This window comes from Schistocerca americana, chromosome 4 (assembly GCF_021461395.2).
Source record: "Schistocerca americana isolate TAMUIC-IGC-003095 chromosome 4, iqSchAmer2.1, whole genome shotgun sequence".
NCBI classification, from domain to species: Eukaryota; Metazoa; Arthropoda; class Insecta; order Orthoptera; family Acrididae; genus Schistocerca; species Schistocerca americana.
Window position 1 is genome coordinate 622,222,371 of NC_060122.1, and position 24,888 is coordinate 622,247,258.

The 24,888-nt window shown below is 43.1% G+C and overlaps 1 protein-coding gene across 1 annotated transcript in view; it reads left to right on the top strand.

The window, feature by feature from the left end:
- The first annotated feature begins 3,094 nt into the window (after nt 1–3,094).
- LOC124613236 (probable cytochrome P450 301a1, mitochondrial) overlaps nt 3,095–24,888 on the top strand; it is a 190,128-nt gene continuing 168,334 nt past the window's right edge. Inside the window, exon 1 of the mRNA XM_047141913.1 lies at nt 3,095–3,179. The gene's annotated coding sequence lies outside the window, so the exon portion shown is untranslated. The remainder of the gene's footprint in view (nt 3,180–24,888) is intronic.

The following is a 24,888-nucleotide window of genomic DNA, read 5'->3' on the forward strand; positions in this document are numbered from 1 at the left end:
GTCAGCATGCAAACCATGCAACGAAACATCATCGATGTGGGCCTTGATGGCTGCACGACACAAAGCTTTACGCCTCACCTGGTGCCGTCAACACCGACATTGGGCTGTTGATGACGAAACATACTGCGTGGTCGGATGTGTCTGGTTTCAAATTGTTTCGATCAGATGGACGCGTATGGGTATGGAGACAACCTCATGAATCCATGGACCCTGCATGTCAGCAGGAGAATGTTCAAGGTTGTGGAGGCTCTCTAATGGTGTGGGGCGTGTGAAATTGGAGTGATATGGGACCCCTGATACATCTAGATACGACTCGAAAGATGAAACGTACGTAAGCATCCTGTCTGATCTCCTGCATCCATTCATATCCATTGTGCATGCCGATGGACTTGGAAAATTACAGCAGGACAATGTTACACCCCACACGGCCAGAATTGCTATAGAGTGGCTCCAGGAACAGTCTTCTGAGCTTAAACAATTCCGCTGGCCACTAAACTCACAATAGATGTACATTATTGAGCATATCTGGGATGCCTTGCAACGTGCTGTTCAGAAGAGACCTCCAACCCCTCATATTCTTACGGATTCATGGACAGCTGTTCAGGATTCATGGTGTCAGTTCCCTGCAGTACTACTTCAGACGTTAGTCGAGTCCATGCCAGGTCGTGCTGCGGCACTTCTGCGTGCTCGCGAAGACCCTACACGATATTAGCCGCAGGTGTACCAATTTCTTTGGCTCTTCAGTGTAGTTGGATTTTCATATTCTTAAAATAAACCGTATAATAATTATAGATAACTTTTGACAAAGTAATTTATAGAACGTAGTATCGTAGTTAAAAAATTAATAAATCACTGGTAAGCTCTTCACTGCTCTTACGTGCGTATATTTAAATTGTAACTGCATGTAGCAAACAACTGGTTATCATTCTACAGTTTCTAAGTTACATGCAACGTTTTATAAAAATTCTGAATGCCCCCCTCCCTGCCGTGTGTAAGGGATCCGTGATCCCACGACCATAGATGCTAGTATCCGACGCCCAGGTCGATAGCAGACAGGAGTCGACTGTCCAGCGCTGCAGTAGGCAGTGAGACGAGTGTGGAGTGGGTAGTAGTAATGGAGAGTGTCGAGTGAGCTGTAGTGCGGGAGAGACGGGCAAGAATGGTGTTCAAGTGAGTTGTAAACGGTAAAATTCACCGGAGTATGACGAGTGAGCACGTCCCCCTGATCGTCGTGGGGTTCACCCTCATTAATACGCGAGTGATATGAAACAGAAAGTGACAAGTGCCGAATTACGTGTTTCGCGTCAACCGCGTCGGCCAGCAACAACCATGGATTGCAGTGAGGATTGTTGTGAATGTTAACCATCAGCATTGCGTGTGACGAAGTACCGAAAATCGACAACCAATAAAAAGATATAACAGTAATTAGACGTGTAAGGCGAAGGTAGCAACTGCCTCAGAATTTGTGTGTTCGTAAAAAATATAATGCAGTCTATACATCGCAACCTTTGTGGTCCTTAATAATAGACAAACTTTCAATCATTCCACTATTCAGTTGCAAAACAGCCGCACTCGGTTGAAATACCCCTGAAACCACAGCAGAAAAACCGGTAGCCTTTCATCCATTAAGCACACGGTCATATAATCATAATAATTAACTGTTTGGCGGCTACGATAAATTACACAAAACCCAATAAAAGAAATTTAAACTGTGGTGTTTCACATGGCCTGATAATAGGTAAATAGGTACCTATGTTTATATTTTAATGCGTATGAAGTCTCGAACTCTAAATTTCCAAACTGCCTCTTATTTGCTGAACTCATTCTAGCCTTGTTCGGAATTTGATTAAAAATGGTGTGGTGCTGGGTGGCCTCCAAATGTCGAGGCCCTCAACATTTGGTGCCGCCCCCGCCCACCTCCATCCACCTTCCCCGGTCCCTTAGTCCGCCACTGCCCTCACTGTAGAAAACACAGTGTTTTTAATTAGTTATAGAAAAGTAACGTTTAATTCTGAAAAGGGTAAATAACTTATGGAAGTGTTTGACACTGCACTGAATGAAGCATATCATCAGAATTTATTCCTCCCTAACACTGTTAGTGCCGGTCGTTCCCGCAAGGTGAGCAAGCGAATGAGATGTTCCAACAGTGTTCACGGAGTCGTATAACGGTGCACAGTGTTGTTTGTGATTTCATGAATTACAATCCGCTACTACAGTTCAGAGACAATTCAGGACTAGATATCGTAAGCCAACACTTAAAAGACAAACTGTTATTAATTGGTACAATCATTTAATCGAAATTGGCTGTGTATCATATAGGACGCTGTGCCAGGGTAGGCCAGCAGTCTCCGACGCAGCAATAGAGCAAATTCGGCAGTGTCACATTAGCAGTTCAGGTAAGTCATCGAGACGTGCCAGCTTAGTATTGAATATTCCTGGTGTTACAGTGTGGGAGGAATTACGGAAAAGCCTGTCACTCAAACCCTACAAATTGAAACTTTTACAAGCTTTAAGGGAAAGTGAGAAAAAAACATAAGCTGAGTTTTGTATAGGAATGTTTCACAAAATGCAGACTGAAGATGATTTTCTTAATAAAACTGTGTTCAGTGACGAAGCCATCTTCCATACCTGCGGTAAAGTGAATCGGTATAATGTTCGGATATAGAGTGAGCACAAAACACACCACGTCACGTAAACGAACCTGGACGGTACTCGCCTAAGTTAAACATTTTTTTGCGCTGTGAACTGTAACAAGATTTACAATCCCTTCTCTTTCGTCTAGTGGTACTTTTCAATTGCCTTTTTAACTACGCTCATCTGAATAATCTCTTTCGTTTCCTTGTGAAGTTTCATTCATTTGAGCAACACGCTGTTTTGAGTTTTATGTTTATTCTTTCTCGCTAAGTTCAGCCCAGCTCCTGTGAGCTGTCCACGCTCTCGATCGTTCTCGACCTATCTTACAGAGGGCCAGTGTTGACACTGACCGAGCTGTCTTATCTAATGCCTGGACCTCGTGACTGGCTTCCTGCGTGATCGGTAAATATGGGGAGGGGAAGGGAGAGGAATTGGAGGGGGAACCTCTGCAGACGGCAGCAGCCACAGACCAGTGAGATAGTGTTCTCCTGGCTCCACCAGCTGCTGCTGCTGCTGGTCGCGTTCTCCTCTCCTCGCGCTGCCAGGTAACTCACTCCCCGACCTACGCACGTTTGCTGTCCCGGTCTCATCATATTCCTGTCTCGTTTCTCCGGATGTATTTCTGCAGCACATCGTGGATGGACTTTAAGTTTGTTCCGTCTTCACAGAGCGTCTGTCCGTCTCGTTTAGCAACTTCCTACATCTGTTCTACCTATCGTTTATAAGTCGATGCTAATTTTCAGTTTGCTTCGGTAACAATATTCACCTCCAGGTGTTGTGTATCAACTTAGTATTTTCCCTCCCCCTAATCACACTACAATGTTAATCATCCAACTATCACGATATTTTTGTCTTACTAATTGCTACTGGAGCGCTATAGACATGAAGTAATTTACACAAGATGTATTGCTAGTATTTTAATGAAATAAGATAAAAACATACATTAAAGTTGATAAATGTGGTACTAATGAACCAATTTTTATTATTTTTACCTTCGAGGAACAAACAAATTTAGCTTCTGGTCATATTGACGCCAGTGCCACTCAGCGCAAAATAAAACGTAAATAAATTTTAATGTGTTGTGAGTATAAAAGGAAACAAAATATCACTGGATACAGTTGAATCAGATATAGAAGGCAATATAAAATTTTTAAAAAAGCTTTTCAAACGAGGGAGATATTTTTTCTAATGCTTATGGGGTCATATTGACCCCAGTGATAATAGAAAGGGTACAAAAAAGGCTGATGCAAGAAACCCTAATAACAGGCAGGAAAATAAGGTAAAAAATATTATTTTCACCACTGGAGGTGTTCCGTATAGCACCTGTTCAACATAAAATTCGTCATTTCATTTCATTTTCGTAAATACTACATTCAAGAAACAAACAAACAGTTTAAGGTGGGGCCATATTGACTTAGCGGTACTCAATACAAAAACTGTGAATAAATTTTAATGTGTAATAAATATAAAAATAAACAGATACAGATAATATCATTGGATATAGATGACTTAGATGGAGATAGTCATATATTTCGAAAACAATAGTTTTGAAAACAAGGGAGATACATATTTCGAAAGTGCTTACATTGACATTAGAGTCACTAGAAATGTTACGACCATTTTTCACCTGACGTGTTTCGCTTTTATTTACAATGCGTCATCAGTAATGCGTCATTCTGTAATATTGTGTACATAATACGTCTACATATTTTGCCATTTGTAGGTTAAAAAGGATTTTCTTTATGAATTCAGCGAAAAGTTTGCATACGGTGTTAATTCTTTTTTTGTGTCCTTGTGTGTGGGTGTGTGTGTCTGTGTGTGTGAGTGAGTGTGTGTGAGAGAGAGAGATATTTTATGTAGTCCACCGCTTTTTCTCCATAATACGGGTCGTGATATCATTTGTGGCGTACTATTAAATGAAGATTGGAAATATCAACTGCTCTTCAAAATGTCTCTAAGCACAATGGGACTTAACATCTGATGTCATCATCCCCTAGACTTAGAACTACTTAAACCTAACCAACCTAAGGACATCACACACATCTATGCCCGAGGCAGGAGTCGAACCTGCGACCGTAGCAGGCCCGCGGTTCCGGACTGAAGCGCCTAGCACCGCTCGGCCACAACGGCCGGCAAATGTTCTTGAGAACATTTTTACTCAAAACGCGTTTTCAGTGCTGCTGCATGTCTTGCTCGTCTTTAGACTTGTTCCACGTGTGAAACAACGAAGAAAATGCTTCTAATATTCATTATGATATTCCACATGCTTTTAGTGCCCAGAAGTGCTTCCCCACGCGAATTCCAAGTGCCATGCAAGGTGTTTTCCATTTAGTTGATACACAGGTTATTGATTCAACTGAAGTCGTGACCCCATTCCAAATAGTTACAATGCATGCAACTGATTTTTAATCTTAAAAATGCTGCTGAGCATCACTTTCAGTACAGGCGTGGAAGGTTTCCAAATGAAATATTATCGAAGTGTCTCAAACTAATCCCGCTCAAACAGCTATTAAAAATTTTTACTGTGAAACAGAAGAATGGAAAAACATCAATGTATTTAAAAGAGGAAAGACTACGCCTGATGTCTGCCATGCCGCACTTCATCTGAAAGACCAGCCGTGTTTGTTATCTGGAAAACAGAAAGACCTGTTGATCATGTTGCCATTTCTTTCTCAACAGCACAGAAAGTTCCACCGTTAACTTTGGAACATCTGATTCCAAGAACGGAGTTGTCTGACGAACAGAAATCATAAGAGATTTTATTGTTAATTTGAAGTCCTCGCCTGTAAACAATTGCAACGAACACGTTGGTTGTTTTGAGAAACTGTCGAATAGAGATTAAATTGAACATCGTGAATAAAACATTTCAAGTATGTCCATTGTGATATTATTATTCAGATGAGTCGTTATTTTCAAGCATTTCTAGAATAATGACATATTTTTAAAATCGTTAATTCTATCCAAAATTTTATTCTTAGAAATACATCATACATATTGAATATTGTTTACCTGGAAACTGAGTGGACTTAACATAGCTTGACGTAGCACTGTTTACTCGCTGGACGGTTTATCGAAACGATAGTGTGAAATATCTCGAAAATATAAATTTAAAAGTTCCGATTGTTTCAGTTTGTGATAGTTAGATATGAACTACCAATGTTTACAATAATAAAACACAACAACTTCAAATATTGATCTATGATTCAACACAGTATATAATTAGTTTTATTGTCACCTAACTACAACACGTAAGCAATGTTAAGGATGGCCCTAAGCATTTCTGCCATCGCATTGTCACGTAAATCCACCTAAACATTGGTAAGGAACACAAGTTAGCATTATTTACTTGCTTAAACATTATTCCTATTTACATGATTAGCAAACAAGTTCTAAGAGCATTTGCGTTCGGGAACATATTCAGGATCTCTATCTGTGTCGTAGTTATCAACACCGTCCTCGAGTTTGTACAAGTCGTCCATGAAAACATTTTCCTCGCAAAAACAGCGAACACGTTATTACGACTGGTAGCCATATTTTTGGCACTGATTACGCGCACACATCGTGAAATCAGAGACAGAAATGCCATTTCTCTGTTTACCGTGGAACTGTTATTAATATAAATAAAGCATATCACGTACCATTTTTTACATGCGATAACTTTGTTTCTCATCGAATGTCCCTTACCACTGTTTACACCCAAGGTCTTCAATTTTATTTTGTTAGCATCTTGTACACAAATTAGCAAATGTAATAAATGGTTTTGGTTGATTATAGCTCTACTAGTTTAAAAACAAGTCTCTATTTCTGCACTGGTATTACAACAAATAAAGCGTAGTGTCTCAGTACTAATGGCACTTGAAGCAGAAACTTTCTTATTGGCACTTAGAACCACACAGTTCCCTGGTAGGACACTTTGGACGATCTCAATAAATTATCTACTTTCTCATTTGTGTCATTATTTCTGCGCGGAAAGACAGAACAATTCTCTGATACCAAAACACCTTCCTTATTTTTTAGGAGGCAAGTAAATTATGTGCAAAAATAGGCACATAGTTTTTAAAGTCTCCCGACAAATGTCAGGTTTGCCAGTCAGAGCGTTTGATATCCCCACTGTAAATGTCCTTTTCCATTCACTTAATGAACAAGGGAAAACGTCTTTCTGTACGGCTCCGCACACATTGTAATCTCTCTGATAGTGTTATCTTGATCCCTATGCAGATAAATGACAGTGACAACAGAATCGTGGAAGAATCTTCCTTTTTACCCAGTAGCGCTACCCGAGTATGACGTCGCCTTTTATTCCAACACATTTTAATACAGCACGTGGCACGCTGCCCTTTTACTACTCTAGCCCCAGCGCGTCTCCGAATTCGTTCGTTCTTTGCCTTCATACTTACCTGATTAGGACAGCAAACACTACAACGATAGCCCGGTATTAGCCTCAATAGCGCCTCGTTTGTGATTTCGGTTAAAGTTGCGTCACAACTTTTCATATGCATGCGACAAATCTAGTAAGGGGACCAAACGACAGTCGTAATTTACAATTTTTTAAATTTATCTGACGTGAAGTTTAGAACTCAAATAGACTCTGAGATGACAAAAGTCATGAGATACCTCCTAATATCGTGTGGGGCCTCCTTTTCCCCGGGTAGTGCAGCAACGAAACGTGGCACGGACTCAACAAGTCGTTGGAAGCTCCCTGCAGAAATACTGAGCCATGCAGCCAATCTGCGAAAGTGTGACCGGTACAGGGTTTTGTGAGCGAACTGACATCTCGATTATGTCCCAGATATGTTCTTCGGGATTCAAGTCGAGCGACCTGAATGACGAAATCATTCGCTCTTCAATGTTCTTCAAACTAATCGCTAACATATGCGGCCTGGTGAGATTCCACATTCTCATCCATAAAACTTCCATCGTTGTTTGGGAATATGAAGTCCATGAATGGCTGCAAATAGTCTCCAAGGAGCCGAACATAACCATTTCCACTCAATAATCCTTTCAGCTGTACCAGAGGACTCATTCCATCCCGTGTGAACACAACCAACACCAGTGTGGAGACACAACCAACTTGCACGGTTCCTTGTTGACAACTTGGGTCCATGGCTTCGTGAGGTTTGACCCACATTTGAACCCTGCCATCAGCTCTTACCGACCGAATTCGTGGCTCAACTGACCAGGTCACGTTGTTCCAGTAGTATAGGGTGGGACCGATGTAGTCACGAGCCCAGAAGAGGCACTGCAGGCTATGCAGTGCTGTTAGCAAAGGCAGTAGTGTCGGTCGTCTGCTGCCACAGCCCACTAACGCCAAATTTCGCCGCTCTGTCCTAACGATACGTTCGTCGTACGTCCCATATTGATTTCTGCGGTCATTTCACGTAGTGTTAGTACTGACGACACTACGCAAATGCCTCTGCTCTCGGTCGTTAAGGGAAGGTCGTTGGCCAATGCGTTGTTCGCCATGAGACGTAATGACTGAAATTTGGTATTCTCGGCACACTCTTTGTGGTGTCACCTCCAGACACCACACTTGCTAGATGGTAGCCTTTAAATCGGCCGCGGTCCGTTAGTATACGTCGGACCCGCGTGTCGCCATTATCAGTGATTGCAGACCGAGCGCCGCCACCCCGCGGGTCTAGAGAGACTTCCTAGCACTCGCCCCAGTTGTACAGCCGACTTTGCTAGCGATGGTTCACTGACAAAGTACGCTCTCATTTGCCGAGACGATAGTTAGCATAGCCTTCAGCTACGTCATTTGCTACGACCTAGCAAGGCGCCATTACCAGTTACTATTGATGCTGTAAAACACGTACCGTCAAGAGCTATGTTCACCAATTATGGATTAAAGTTAAGTATTCCAACAGCTACGACCTTTTTTGCTAATGTCTAACTTCCTTGTCCAGTTCCAGACCTCACGCCAGCCTGCGTGAGCTCAAAAGCGAGCCTTTCGGCTTCCTGTCATAGTGGGTTGGCTGTCTTGCCAATCCACAACACTCTTGATACTATGGATCACGGAATATTGAATTCCCTAACTATTTCCGGATTGGAATGCCCCATGCGTCTGGCTCCAACTATCATTTTGCGTTTATAGTCTTAATTCCATAATTTACCATACTGAACGTGGTCGGAAAACTTTCTATTTTCTCGGAAATTTTTCAGAGTTACCCTATCTGCTTTGGGTGAGTGCTACTTGAGTTCCGAACTTCACGTACCATACATATTAAAAGATTACAAAAATCTTAATTCCGCTTGATCCCTTGTACGTTTACTTTTCAACTGCCCGAATAGTGATTTTATGTGTTCACTTCAAATCGCGTTGTAATATCAAACAATGTGGCAAACTGCAATAGGTTACCACTGATTCAGTAATCTGTTTTTTACTTTGTTACGGGCTTCCTCATGCGTTTATCGATATTCCAAAGAAAGCTGCTCACCAAACTGAAAGACGTCCGTAATCCTCAGAATCTCCACTTGTGGTATTCCAGAATAAAATCTTTTTGGTTTGCAAGCTGCTTTGCTTTGAGTAATGAGGCTAATGAGCAGGAGCACTCCGTCAGTAGCGCGTGGTATACGTTGAGGATTTGGGTCTAATGGGAAGTGTGCTAGGGTAGTCTGTGCGGTGGTGGTCACCACTTTGTCCAAATGGCGTATCGGTCAGCACATCTGCATAATAAGCAAGAGACTTGAGTTCGAATCCTCGTCCGGCACAAATTTTCAACTTTTTCCCATCGGTATAAATCAATCTCCACTGGCTGCTCATGTCTTTAACTCCTTTATTCTAATAAAACACTCGATCTTTCGACGGCTGTCTCCACCATCGTCATCAGCAGCGAAACAACACTGACTGCCGGGGATGGTATGCTGTTCCGCTTATATAGCCGCGATAGGAGCAGCTAGAACCTTCCAGAAATAAGGTAATCAATAATTGGTTCAAAATGGTTCAAATGGCTCTGAGCACTATGGGACTCAACTGCTGAGGTCATTAGTCCCCTAGAGCTTAGAACTAGTTAAACCTAACTAACCTAAGGACATCACAAACATCCATGCCCGAATCAGGATTCGAACCTGCGACCGTAGTGGTCTCGCGGTTCCAGACTGCAGCGCCTTTAACCGCACGGCCACTTCGGCCGGCCTCAATAATTGGATGTGTAAGTGTTTGTACCAGTTTCTTTCTCAGATTAAGGGGCAAGAGCTATTTACTCATATATTTTTGTAGTGCATGGATAAATGCTGATGCCTTCTTTAACTTTGCAACTACTTATTCAATACAATTAAGATTTTCATTTGTTATTACTCCTAGGCTCTATGCTGAAGGAGAGATGTTGATATTGGTCCCATTTGTGGTTAAAGATGGTAGGGGTTTTCGATATTTTGGGCTAATGATTCTAAAATGGACAACCAGTACCGCTTGGGTTTTGAGTGGGTCGAGCTTTGGCCCTATGTCCTGCACCCATTTTGATAGTGTACGCAGGTCGGTACTGAGATCTCCATGGTTCGTAGCTTTCGCACTTAGATACAACAGAAGATAATCAGCGTACACGTGGTATTTGTAATAGGACAAGGTTGATGACACATCACTTGCGTGCAGTGAAAAGAATATACGACGTAATACCGAACCCTGGGGGACGCTTGACCCTACCGTCTCCATTATGACTTTATTGTGTAGCTTTATGGTGCCGGACATGACGCATTGCTGAAGAGACGTCAGTATGAGTGAAACCATTTCACTGCAATTGGCGAGAAATTTAGGCTGCTATGTTTGGCGAGTAATATGTCATTGTCGACCGTGTGAAAGGCTTTGCTGAAGTCTAAAAAGCACATGATGGTTGCCTCTTATGCATACATGGCAAGCTACAGGTCGTCTGTCACCTTTATAAAGGCAGATGTTGTGCTGCAATGTTTACGAAAGCCTGATTGGTGTTCGTCTAATACATTGTTTGTAGTTAGGTAATTTGTTAGCTGGTCGTGGACTATATATTCTCAGGCCTTGACAGTAGTGTAGGAAGAATGCAAAGATGTCGATAATCAGAGAGTGCTATTGCAGCGTAATGTGAGGCCTCAGAGAAAACAGTTGTGATTAAGGAGTGTTTGAATATATCTGATATAATGGGCGGTAGTATGCCGCTAATAAGCCTCATCATTTGTGCATTGGAGTCCAGCAGATACTGATCTGATACGGATGATGGCAAGACGAACAATATGAACAGAAATCTGCTACAGGATAGAATGCTGCGTTTTTTGAATACTATCTTCCTTCAGGCGAGTTGTGGTGTAACCCAGCTACAGCATTTGATAAATCGGTCGCGGGAAATTCTTTACACGTGCGGAGTTTATCCACAGCAGTGCACCGTATGGTGTGCGCTACAGCGCACATAATGTGCTAGAGTCCTCGCTTCTCTCCTCCACCCTCATTCCTTCCTACTCCATTCTTTGACGGTACACGAAGAGAAAAACTATGGGTATACCCCTGTGTGGGCGGGAATATAACTAATGTTAAGATCGTGGACTTTATGAGGTACGTCCATTGGAAGAAGTAGTATGTTAATTGACTCTTTCGGACGTGGGCTCTCGGAAATTTGTGCGCGAAGTTCTCTACGATGCACAGCGTTTTTCTTTTAGCCTCTCCCACTTGGTAAGTGTCTCAGACCGACGAACAGTACTCATGAATTGGTCAGACGAGAGTTCACTAAACGACCTTCTTGGTAGGTGAGTTACACCTACTCAAGAGTGATAAAGTAAATCTGAATACAGCATGAACCTTTCTCACGGCTATTGAAGCAGGGTCGATCTTTCACGTATCTCACAACTATGCTTGGACATAAACAAGAATATCGTATTTCGCTAATTTCGTGGAAAGTCATCTGATGTACATGGGCACTAGCTTCTCGAAGTAATGCCAAATCCATTACTACGTCTACAGCTACGCCTCGGCATATACTCCGCAAGCCATGTTACCAGTTGTGGCGGAGGACGCGTATTGTACCACTATCATCTACTCCAACCCCCCCCCCCCCCTCCCTGCCCCGCCCTGTTCCGTTCGCGAATGGTGCATCGTAACAACGACTGTCGATAAACTTCCATATGAGTTCTAATTTCTGACTTTTTAGTCGTAGTAATTTCGCTCTCCTACACGTCTTCAAACGTACGCTCTCGGAATTTCAGCAGTAAAATTTTCAGCAACAGTCAACACCTCATTTGAAGCGACTGCCATTGAAATTTGTTCAGCATCTTGCGGTTAGTGAACGACGCTGCGACGAAATTTTCCGCTCTTCGTTAGATCTTGTCTATGTCTTCTGTTAATCCTACTTAGTAAGGGTCTGGGACTCATGAACAGTTCTCTAGAATAGGTCGAACAACCGTTTTGTAAGCCACTTCCTTCGTGGATGAATTATATTTCCTTAACAATCTTCCAGTGAACCTCAGCCTGTCATCTGTATTTCGTGCAATTTGATTCATGTGATGATTCCACTTGTGGTTGCTCTAACGACTTTACAGCTGTTATGGCTTCCAGCACTTTTTCACCAACAGCGTAAACAAATATTAATAGACTGTTCGCCTGTTTACGAGAGATATGCTACATTTATTTACGTTCAGGGTAAACTAACAGTCCTTACATCAATCATTGACCGTCTGCAAGTCTTTTTGCATTTCGCTGCAGTCTTCTTGCGTCGAAACCTAACTCATTTATGTATAGTGTAAACGGTAATGGCCCTATAACATTCCCTTGGGACAGTACAGATCTTATCTTCACATCTGTCGATTTTATCTCGTAACGAATAACGTAATGAGTTCCATCTCTTAGAAGCCAGGAATACAATCAGAAATTCAGTCCGATATTCCGTAAGCTCGTATTCTGTTTACTTACGTATAGCACGAGACTGCATCGAATGCCTTCCAGAAGTCAAGGAACACGGTATCAACCTGGGCACCTTTTCCTACGGCGCTCAGGATTTCATGGAGAAACAAAGAGAGCTGCGTTTCTCAAAATCTCTAATTACGGGTTTCATGTTGGATGTTGAGGTGCAGATTTTCTTTCTCCAGAAACACCACAGTTACTGAACGTAGAGCATGTTTCCTAACCCCACAACAAACTGACGTCACCGTTAAATACCTTTACTATGTGAATCACTTGCTACACTCTTCTTGAAAACATTGATGACCTGTATTTTTTCCAATCCCTTGGTAACTTTTGTTGTTCCATCGATCTATGCTACACAACTAATAGAAGAGGAAGCATAATCTCGCTAGAATCTCACAGGTAACTCATCCGGTCCAGATGCCTTTCTACTATTAAGCGATTTTAGTAAATTTCCTATTTCACCGTCTCTTATCTAAATATCTCTCATTTTGGCGATCGTACGATGACTGGAAGCGGGAACTGTATTGTGATCTTCCAAGTGAAGAAACTTCGGAAGACGAAATTCAGTATTTCCGCATTCTCTCTGTAATATTGCGTTTCGGTGCCATTATGCTTATTGAGCCGCTGAATAAATGATATTGATCCATTAACTGACGTTTTTTGAGGCGCCAGTCTTCTGAATGGTTTGATGCGGCCCTCCACGAATTCCTCTCCTGTGCCAACCTCTTCGTCTCAGGGTAACACTTGAAACCCATATCCTCAATTATTTGATGGATGTACGAGATCTCTGTCTGCCTCTACAGCTTTTGCCCTCTACAGCTCTCTCTAGTACCATGGAAGTCATTCCCTGATGTCTTAACAGATGTCCTATCAACCTGTCCCTTGTCAGTGTTTTCCACACATTCCTTTCCTCTCTGATCCTGCACAGAACATCCTCATTCCTTACTTTATCAGTCTACCTAATTTTCAACATTTGTCTGTAGCGCCACGTCTCAAATGCTTCGATTCTCTTCTGTTTCAATTTTCATACAGTCCACATTTCAGTACCATACATGGCTATGCTCCAAATGTACATTCTCAGAAATTTCTTCCTCAAATTAAGGCCTATGTTTGATACTAGTAGACTTCTCTTAGCCAGGAATGCCCTTTTTGTCAGTGCTTAATCTACTTCTCGACCATCAATGCTGAGGTTAAGTTTCTCGCTGTTCTCATTTCTGCTGCTTCTCATTACTTTCGTATTTCTTCGATTTACTCTCAGTCCGATCTTGTACTCAATAGACTGTTCATTTCATTCGGCAGTTCACGTAATTCTTCTTCACTTTCACTCAGGATAGCAATGTCATCAGTGAATCTTACCATTGATACCCTTTCACCTTCAATTTTAATTCCACTCCTGAACCTTTGTTTTGTTTTCATAATTGCTTCTTCGATGTACAGATTGAACAGTAGGAGTGAAAGAATACAACCCTTTCTTATACCCTTTTTAATCCGAGCACTTAGATCTTGGTCGTCTACTCCTATTATTCTCTCTTGGCTCTTATACATATTTTATATTACCTGTCTCTCCCCATTGTTTACCCTTATTATTCTCAGAATTTTGAACATCTTACATCATTTTACTCAATCGAACGCTTTTTGCAAGTCGACAAATACTATGAACGTGTCTTGATTTTTCTTTAGTCTTGCTTGCATTATCAACCACAACGACAGAATTCCCTCTTTGGTGCCTTTACCTTTCCTAAAGCCAAACTGATTTTCATCTAACACATCTTCAATTTTTTCCATTCTTCTGTGTATTATTCTTGTCAGCAAATTGGCTGCATGAGCTGTTAAACTGATTGTGCGCTGATTATCGCTCTTGTCAGCTCTTGCAGCCTTCGGAATTGTGTGGGTGATATTTTTCCGAAAGTCGGATGGTATGTCAGCAGAGTCATACATTCTACACACCAGCGTGACGAGTCGTTTCGTTGCCACTTCCTCCAATGATTTCAGAAAGTTTGAAGGAATGTTATCTGTCCCTTCTTCCTTATTTGATCTTATGTCCTTCGGAGTTCTGATTCTAATGGTGGATCCCTATCTCTTCTAAATCGACTCCTATTTCTTCTTCTTCCACATCAGACCAATCTTCCCTCTCACAGAGGCCTTCGATGTACTCTTTCCACCTTCCGCTCTCTCCTCTTCATTTAGCAGTGGAATTCCCATTGCACTCTTAATGTTACCACACTTGCTTTCAATTTCTCAGAATGTTGTTTTGACTTTCCTATATGCTCAGTCAGTCCTTCCGACAGTCATTTCTTTTACCATTTCTTCACATTTTTCATGCAGCCAATACTTTTTAGCTTCCCTGCACTTCCTATTTATTTAATTCCTTAGCGACTTGCTTTTCTTCTGTATTCCTGAATTCCTCTGAACATTTTTGTACTTCGTTCTTTCATTGATCAACTGAAGTATTTCTTCTGTAACCCATGCTTTCTTAACAGTCACCCTCTTTGTAGTTATGTTTTTCTTTCCAACTTCTGTGATTTCCCTTTATAGAGATGTCCATTGCTCTTCAACTGTGCTGCCTACTGACCTATTCCTTATTGCTGTATCTATAGTCTTAAAGAACTTCAAGCACATCTCGTCATTCCTTAGTATTTCCATATCCCACTTCTTTGCTTATTGATTCGTCCTGACTAATCTCTTAAACTACAGTCTGCTTTTCATGACTGCTATGCTGTGATCTGAGTCTACATCTGCTCCCAGGTACGCCTTACACTTCAGTATCTGATTTCGGAATCTCTGTCTGACCATGATGTAATCTAACCAAGATTTTCCCGTATCACCCGGCCTCTTCAGGTATACCTCCTTATCTTATGATTCCTGGGCAAAGTAATCGCTGTTACTGGCTGAAATTTATTGCAGAACTCAATTAGTCTTTCTCCTCTCTCGTTACTTGTCCAAAGCCTAAATTGTACTATAATCTTTTCTTCTAGTCCTTCCCCTACAACTGCATTCCAGTCCCCCAAGACTATTAAATTTTCATCTCCCTTTACGTACTGTATTACCCTTTCAGTGACCTCATGTGCTTCCTCCATTTTCTTCATGTTCACCTTGCTACGTCGCCATGTATAACTGAATTATCGTTGTCGATGTTGGTGTGCTGTCGATTCCAATCAGGACAACCCTATCACTGAACTGTTCACAGTAACACACTCCCTGTCCTACCTTCCTGTTCGTAACGAATCCTACTTCCGTTATACCATTTCCTGCTGTGGTTGATATTACCCTATTCTCATCTGACCATAAAACCTTTTCATCTTTGCATTTCACTTGACTGATCCCTACTATATCTAGATTGAGCCTTCGAATTTTGCTTTTCAGATTTTCTAGCTTCCCTTCCACGTTCAAGCTTCTGACATTCAACGCCCCGGTTTTTAGGACGGTATCCTTTCGTTGGTTACTAAATCTTTTTTCGCATGATCACCTCCCCTCTGTAGTCGCTTTCCGGAGATCCGGATGAGGGACCATTCCAGAATCTTTTGTCAATGGAGAGAACTACAAGCCACATATCGCGTAGATATACGTTATGAGCCTTTAATGAAATGGTTTCCATTGCTTTCTGGATCCTCATGTCGTTGATCATAGATGATTCTTCCACCTTTAGAGGTAGTTTTCTATCCGAAGGACAACAGAGTCTCCTGAACCTCTGTCCACTCCTCCGCCCTCTTCGACGCCATTTCGCAGAGTGAGGCTGACTTCTTATTCCAGCAGTCTTCCATCGCCAGTGCTGATTATTAATCAAAATTTAGGCGGTGGCAGGTTTCGAACCTGGGACCGAGGACGTTCTGATTACTATTCAAAGACGCTAGCTATCCCGCCCCCCCCCCCCCCTTTTTTTCTATTTTGACCCGTATTGTGTGTTGCGCTTGGTCGAGGCGGATGTCCCATGACATCTGTTCATGTTGATCGTTCATTTCCTTACCCAGTTTTTTTATTACAGGAGGCAACGAACCCTCTGATCGCTCACGCTGAGCCACCATGCTGGCGATCCCTAGACCACCTGTGACTCTATGTAAGATCAGAACTTCTTAAGTTCCTCACGGCTGGTATAATTTTACTTTCGATTTCAGTGAACGAATCTCGCATTTGTTTTATAATGCTCATTTTGGCTTTGTTAAGCTTTTGCTTGCAAACTAGACTTTGACTTGGTTTAAATCTATGTTGAAGCTGTCCATGCCACCGAAACAACTTTTGCTTGCGGACTAGACTTTGGCTTGGCTGAAACCTATGATGAAGCTTTCTCTGCTTTTGCAAAAACACTCTAACAACGCGGTGGCTCTTTACCATTTCTTACAGTCTTGATCGTCACATATTGATCTAGGGTGTACGCCACTATATTTCTGAATTTCGTCCATTTTTGCTCCAAATCTTCGTCCTCAGAAATGAATATTTGATGTCGGCTACTCAGACACTTTGAAATTTGTTTCCTATCACACTTGCTAAGCAATAGTATTTTTCTTTTCATTGTAGGCTACAAGAAGATGGCACAGCTGTGCCGGAATTGACATAGTTGTATGCGTTAGTGTAAATGTAGTACGATTGAGACTGTGATACTGTAACATTGACTGTTGGATTTTATTCATTTGTGCTGCACATCTCGCTTGCCAGTGATGAATAGTTGATATTTGGCCGCCAGTATATCCTCACACCAGTCAGCACGGGCAGTGGCTCAGGCGGCTTTATATCACTGACCTTGGCTCGAGTTTTATTGGACGGTTGGTTCCCTTTGAGCCACACCAATTGCCACCACTTATTCAATCCACCTCATAGCGAGCTATCGACAACTTTATCTGCCTAGCGATGACCTTGGTCAGTACTTCGCAAACATCAGAGCTCTTTCGGTCCATGTGCAGCGTTTTTCTATATGTCTCCAGTTGTGAATGTCAGCGAATGGATATTAATGTATGGAAAATATTTAGCTTTTTTCTAAGCTACACTGCTAACAGTTAAATGTGCAACTCGTGAAGGAGGTATGCAACAAACGTTAAACTGACATGAAGTATTTTATAAGCTTGGATAAGCAAATTTTAAACAATTCAGTGTGGCCGCACAAAGTATGTCGAAGTATTGTCATCTGTGTTCTGCATAAAGAGAAGGGTTACATGGAGAATTTCTCATACGGAAATCGCTCGTGAATATTGGATGGCTGTAAGAAAAGCATCTTATGTGTCGTGTAAGACGGGGAAACGTCCTCCAGCACATGTCAGAATTCACCATCGTGTAGGGCCACTCCTATCGGGAGGAGTTTTAACTAAACTTTGGTTATTGTTTGAAAGTCCACCTTTCTGCCTTCCAGAACCTGGTTACCTTAAAGTTGTTAATTGATGGAAAGACATACCATACAAAAGAGGCCTACATTAAATCTCCTAATAATACTGTATTTAATAGGTGATTAGTCCTCACGAGTCTCTTAGTGTGTGAGTGCCTGGGTTTCAGAGTTAAAGATCGCGTCTATACACGACTACTAAAAGAATTCTATAAAAATTAAAGAATAATTTTGTGCTGCAAAAGTCATGTAATCAATCCTTTTCAATTTTGATGAAACTGCCTACGTAAATTATTTTCACTTCGACCATTAGGCAATGCCAACGGCCTAGCCACGGTGTATACGCTGGTTTCCGTCAGATCACCGTAGTTACGCACCGTCAGGCGTTGCTAGCACTTTGATGGGTGACCGTTGGGTCTGCTGTGCACCGTCGGCAGGCGGGGTGCATTGACTACTTGTGAGAGCAAATGAGGAGCTATTTGATTAAGAAGTTGCGGTTACAGGTCAGACGAAAACTGACAACGGCCAGGAGAGCGTCGTGCTAATTTATTTTCTTCAGTGAGGACTGTCGGGGGCTCCTTGGCTGCCGTCGTATTATAACATCGCTGTCGTAGCGCACGCTGTAGACGGCCAGCTGCTGTATACTGAGGTGTCAGAAGTCATGGGACAGCGATATGAACATATACAGATGGCGGTAATATCACCTACATAAGGTACAAAGGGGCGGTGCTTTGTACTCAGATGACTCACGTCAAAAGGTTTTCGACGTCATTATGACCACACGACGGCGGAATGTTAGTTGGAGTTATATGCATGGAACATTTCATTTGGGAAATCGTTAGGGAATTAAACACTCCGAGATCCACGGTGTCGAGAGTGTGCCGAGAATACGAGATTTCATGCAGTACCTCTCACCACGGACAACGCAGTGCCAACAGCCTTAATTTAACGACGGGGAGCGTAGTGCTAACAGACGAGCGTGAAATAACCGCAGAAATCAATGTGCGACGTACGATGTACGAACGGTTAGGGAAGTGTGGCGAAATTTGACGTTAATGGGCTATGGCAGCCGACGACCGACTTGAGTGCCTTTGCTAACAGAACGACATCGCCTGCAGCATATCTCCTGAGCTGTTGACCATATTGTTTGGGTCCTAGACGACTGGAAAACCGTGGCCTCTTCGGATGAGTTCCGATTTCAGTTGGTGGGGTTCGACTGTGGTGCAGGCCTCACGAAGCCATGCGCCCAACTTGTCAACAAAGCAATGTCTAACATTTGGTGGCTCCATGATGGTGTGGGCTGTGTTTATATGGAAACGTTTCTGTTCAACTACTTGGAGACCACTTGCAGCCATTCATGACCTTCATGTTTCCAATCAGCGATGGACTTTTTATGGGTGAAAATGGTTCAAATGGCTCTGAGCACTATGGGACTTAACTTCTGAGGTCATTAGTCCCCTAGAACTTAGAACTACTTAAACCTAACTAACCTAAGGACATCACATACATCCATGCCCGAGGCAGGATTCGAACCTGCGACCGTAGCGGTCGCGCGGCCCCAGACTGTAGCGCCTAGAACCGCTCGGCCACTTCGGCCGGCTTTATGGGTGACAATGGGCCATGTCACCGGCCCACAATTGTTCGAGATCGATTTGAAGAACTTTCTAGGCAACTCGAGCGATGGTTTGGTCACCCAGATCGCCCGACATGAATGCTATCGAACATTTATGGGGCATAATCGAGAGGTCAGTTCGCTCACAAAATCGTGCACTTTCGCTGTTATGGACGGCTATAGAGGCAGCACCACTCAGTACTTCTGCAGGGTATTTCCACCGACTTGTTGAGTCCACGCGACGTCGAGTTGCTGCACTACGCCGGGAAAACGGAGGTCCGGCACGATGTTAGGAGGTATCCTACGACTTCTGTCACCTCAGCATAAGTCCGCTGGTCGCATCGAGGACAGAGCATCTCGCACAAATGAAAGAAGCCTCCAACCATTTCAACATTAGGAGTGTATATAAAGTTACCCGTAACTGTAGACCATTTCACCTGTGAGCAGTAATGTTTATTGAAGATCTGCAAGTCTGGCCAAGTATCTGGGATTCTTAATCTTGGTGAGTGTAGTAGGCGATACATTGCAATCTACAGGTTCATGATCTGCCGAAAAAGCAGCTTACTGATCCGCGACAATGGTGTTCGCATTGGTGGTAACGCGCATATGGAATCTATTGGTTGTGGAGGGCTATACTTAATACCATACAAGATCCGAATGGGACCACGCGACTAGCGCCTGAAAGGACAGACATGTTTTATGCGTGGCTGTACAGGGTCGTACAGGCGCGTCATATATCTTTAGTCAGGGAAAGATCTTGTTTATAGTAAGGATTTCTGGAGGACCATGGACTGTCAGCAGGGCGACAACTGCTGTTGTTTTCCTCGACGCCGCAGTGGAGAGAGAGGGGCGTTCAATGACAACGCTGGTCACAGGAGTGACACTACGCCGACTTTTCAGACGCACCCTGGTTCTGCGTGTTTTGAGAGTGTGGTGGCTCTGAGAAAACGGAAGTTATCCAATGGCATTAGTTATCGTCATAAGGGCATATTACCTTGTGTATTAATTTGGTGTCCCACTAGGTAAACAAAAATATCACCACTGGTTCGGATAACCGGTAATTTTGAGAGCTGCCGACATATTTCTCGCGTGCTAAACCCGAACCCGAAGATTCTATCATCGAGGTACCTATTTCGTTACCATTCAGCTAGATAATGGGAGACTGCATAGTGTCTGTGCTGTTGTGCCTACTTCGATACAGAAGGTGTTCGACTGTTGCCCTGGCGAGCAAGTTCACCAAATTTCTTACACATATGTGGTCTTGATCTGCCGAGAGCCTCACACGCCACTGCGCACAGAACACTACAATAAGATGAACTCCGACGCAGAGTTGAAGCTGCATGTTACGATGTACTCGTTTTTTTTCATTCAAGATCATTTCTACTCGATGTCCAGAGGTGGCAGCTCTGTGTACTACATTCCGCATTCATATTTCTGATAAATTTAACTATGTTTACTTCATCCTTTACCATGTATGCACATTAAGCAAACTTTTCGTTATTTGCTATCCTTCCTGGCGTTGCAATTTTTTGTGTGAAACTTCGTACACAACGGTAAGGAGAGGTGTGGTACGGAGTGTTGCTGCTACTGTCATCATAGGAGACCTGGACTGGACCTAAAATGATTAGTGAACAAGTTACCGAATTGGCCGTGCGGTTAAAGGCGCTGCAGTCTGGAACCGCAAGTCCGCTACGGTCGCAGGTTCGAATCCTGCCTCGGGCATGGATGTTTGTGATGTCCTTAGGTTAGTTATGTTTAACTAGTTCTAAGTTCTAGGGGACTAATGACCTCCGAAGTTGAGTCCCATAGTACTCAGAACCATTTGAACAATTTTTTTAGAACAAGTTAACAAAGCGAACAGAAGATTTACGTAACTTGTGAATGGTGGGCTCCATGTGGTTCCCAAGTCGTGCAGCGACCGTAAACCATGAAATTACCAAATATGCAGCAACCAGTCGCAAAATCGTGTTTTATTTATTCACTTTTGCAAATCGATTCAACTGATTAACAGCCATCATCGGTGCTTTCAACCAAAATGTGCCTTGAGTAGTAATACTGTCTTAAGCAGAGGTCTTCTCAGAGACAATCACTCCTCTCTTCCTAGGTCAGCAGGATGCATTGATCGTGGGAGACGATTTCAACTGCATCCAGGCACCCAAAGACCAATGTCCCACTAGGTAACCAAAAATATCACCACTGGTTCGGATAACCGGTAATTTTGAGAGCAGCCGACATATTTCTCGCGTGCTAAACCCGAACCCGAAGATTCTATCATGCGTGCGTGGCGCTAGTGATGATTTTCCAGCACCTCAGCCTTGTGATTCTTGGGAGCATGTTCATGGCAATCATCTGGGATTAAAGGATTCCACTAGCCATTCTTCCAGCCACCTCTACTGTATTTAGATCTCCCACTATATTTTTAGTGGGGAGCAGAGTGCTGATGTCTAGCCCATTGCGTTCTCTGACCGTGACGCACATATCTGTGCTGTCAATCTCTGCCGCCAAAGGGTGTGGCGAGGCTGTGGACCATGGAAACCAAACATGACCCACCTTATGACACCCGACTACTGGCAGCTCATTGAGACCACGTGGACAGCTCGTCGCCCTGTCTTGGTGGGTGCTCTGTGGAACGCCTGCATTACGCAACGCCTTGATTGTTTGCAGAAGGAAGGTTGTGGCATGGCAGTGACGAATTCAGGAATTCTATTTAACAATTCTTCAGGAATTTACAGTGTTTCCATATGCACCAGAGCACCAGGAAATAGTGAATCGTACCAAGACACAGCTCACATCCCTCTCTCGCCGCCACCTTGAAGGAGCTATGCTCAGGGTGCACACACAGGATGGGTTAGTCTAGGAGTCTCCAAGTGTGTATCATGTCGTAGGGAAACGACGCCACCGTCAGAGGACTTTGATTAATGTTCATACAATTGATGATAGGCGTCATTTTGATACCCATTTTGATGCCATTGATGCATACTATGTAATGCTGTACTCTGAACAATGTTGCCACCCCGCCAACATTGCAGACGTCTCCAGAGTCTTCTTTGGCTCGTTTTCCGTGGATACGACGATGGACCTGTTTCCTAACATCGCACAGGACGAAGTCCATGATGCTGTCCAGGCGGAATCTACGAACAGGTCGCCTTGCCCTGACGACCTCCCACTGGACTTTTATTGGACATTTCGTCCATTTCTGGCGCGACTGTGGGCGGAGGTTTGTAAGGAACTTTGTCATCTTTCGTGCCGATTCCAGACGGTTTTCTAGATGGTTTCTTCATTCGTATTCAAAAGCCTCAGGACTCCTCACGGACATGAGATTACCGCCCTTTGACGTTACTCAACGGCGACACCAAAATCTTTACTTGGCTGTTGGCTGTGCGACTTAAACGGACGGCTCGGTAAGTGGTTTCCACCGATCAGACTTCTTTGGAAGGTACCAATAACATCCGTACTGCTCTCTGTAGCTATAGAGACGTAATTGCTCTTGCTCACCCTTGTCGTATGCCTGGAGTTTTGGTAGCTCTTCAGCCAGACGTTCGATCGGGTCGATCACGTCTACCTGGAAGGGGTAATCTGCAGTATGGGATACTTTGATGCTACCGTCGCCGACATAATGCGTCTCCTTCGTGTAGCTCGTCTTGTGTACTCTACAGGCTTCAGGCGGCGACCCCTGTCCACTTTGCCCCCATCCGGCAAAGATGGACGTAAATGGCCGTATCTTTCGATTGCATTGACTTAGAAGCTTAAATTTTCTAGAGTGCCGAAGGATCTTATTAGACCTTTGTATTTGAAATTAATTTGAACTTCCTACCTCTACTTGTTCTCAAGGAAAAGGGGTCTTAACAGACCGACTGAGGTACTGCAGCCCAAAAATTAGGTAAATTCCTCGAGCCTGTCAGAATACATAGTTAACTTGTTATTCAATGTCATATATCAATTATCTAGCCTCAGAAATAAGTGCATAGGAATTTCAAAATGCGATGCTGCAAACTGATATTGCTACTACAATAGAAAAACAGGAAGACAATGTATTGAATAGTGGGCATTAAACGAACTCCAACAGGGATCATCTCATACAAAATACCAAGGAGAAAACTGATATAATACAGGCCCAGAAGCATACTTTTTTTCAGTCCGCCACTTTGTAACGACGAAACAGGTAATGTGACAGTAGCAAATACATTGGGACTTCAGAAAGTTCTAGGCGCTCAGTCCGGAACCGCGAGACTGCTACAGTAGCAGGTTCGAATCCTGCCTCGGGCATGGATGTGTGTGACGTCCTTAGGTTAGTTAGGTTTAAGTAGTTCTACGTTCTAGGGGACTGATGACCACAGATGTTAAGCCCCATAGTGCTCAGAGCCATTTGAACCATTTTAACTTCAGAAAGTAGCTTATACATATCGTCCCACGCTAAGATCATCACACAACAGGAGTGCTGCATCATCAGAGGAGAGACATGTTCCAGGTTTACTTCAGAGACAGTCTGAGCGTGTGGGTGCTATTTTGTCATTCTGTGCAACGGATTAATCTGAGATGGACCCTTTACCCTGTGGCTCCTGCAAGATGCAATTTCCACCCCCACACTACTACAGAAGTCAGACAGACGCTCCTAACGTTCTAAAGAGAAATGCCTGAAAAACTTTCAGCAATTAATATCTTCTGGAGTCGTCCGCTGTAAGGAAATGACACAGAAATTCACAAAATATCTTACGTAACTAGTGGGATACTTGGGTACTGGAGTAGTGCTAGTTAGTGTAAGAAAAACATGAAACTAACGAAAATTATTATTTATTCTGCAAAAATTCTGAGAAATCACAATGGCACTTTTAGTTATGAACTGAACAAGCTATTTCCGGGTTATTTTTGGAATGTGAAGTTACCTGTGAAGGATAGGATTCGCTAATGAAATTTCTATGCAAAGTTTAAGATTGTTATTGCCTTGGCAGAATGGCTGAGAGCCGTGCCTACTCAACTTCAAAAATTATCCGTTAGAATGTTGCTACGTATGGTCGAGGCTGTCACGTGTGAAATGCAGTGAATGGTACTGTTGTGTAGGAAATATGGGGCTCGCAAGAGCTGTAACGCACAATACCATAAGCTGTAATGACTGCTGTCTGTGCTGCTCGCTGCTGACAAATAAGATAACTCTCGTTCTATCTGGATTGACCTTCGCCAATCAAACTCTCCCAACGCCTTGATGAAGTGAAGGACTCCTATTCGTTCCTAGTCTAACTATTGGCGTGGTACACCGGTCAGATAACCAGTCCACCATGATGCCACTCAAAAATTCGCTCGCAGGCGTTTAACTATAACTCTGTCCGTTCACACCGCACAATAAGTGTGGTGGCCAACACAGTGAACAACACTTAATCACAGGGACTTAATATAGAATCGCACTCTGATCGCTCTCGACAGACGTGCTCTCCCAGTGAAGTACTCTTTGAGTACATGTATGAGCGAGCACGGTCTCGT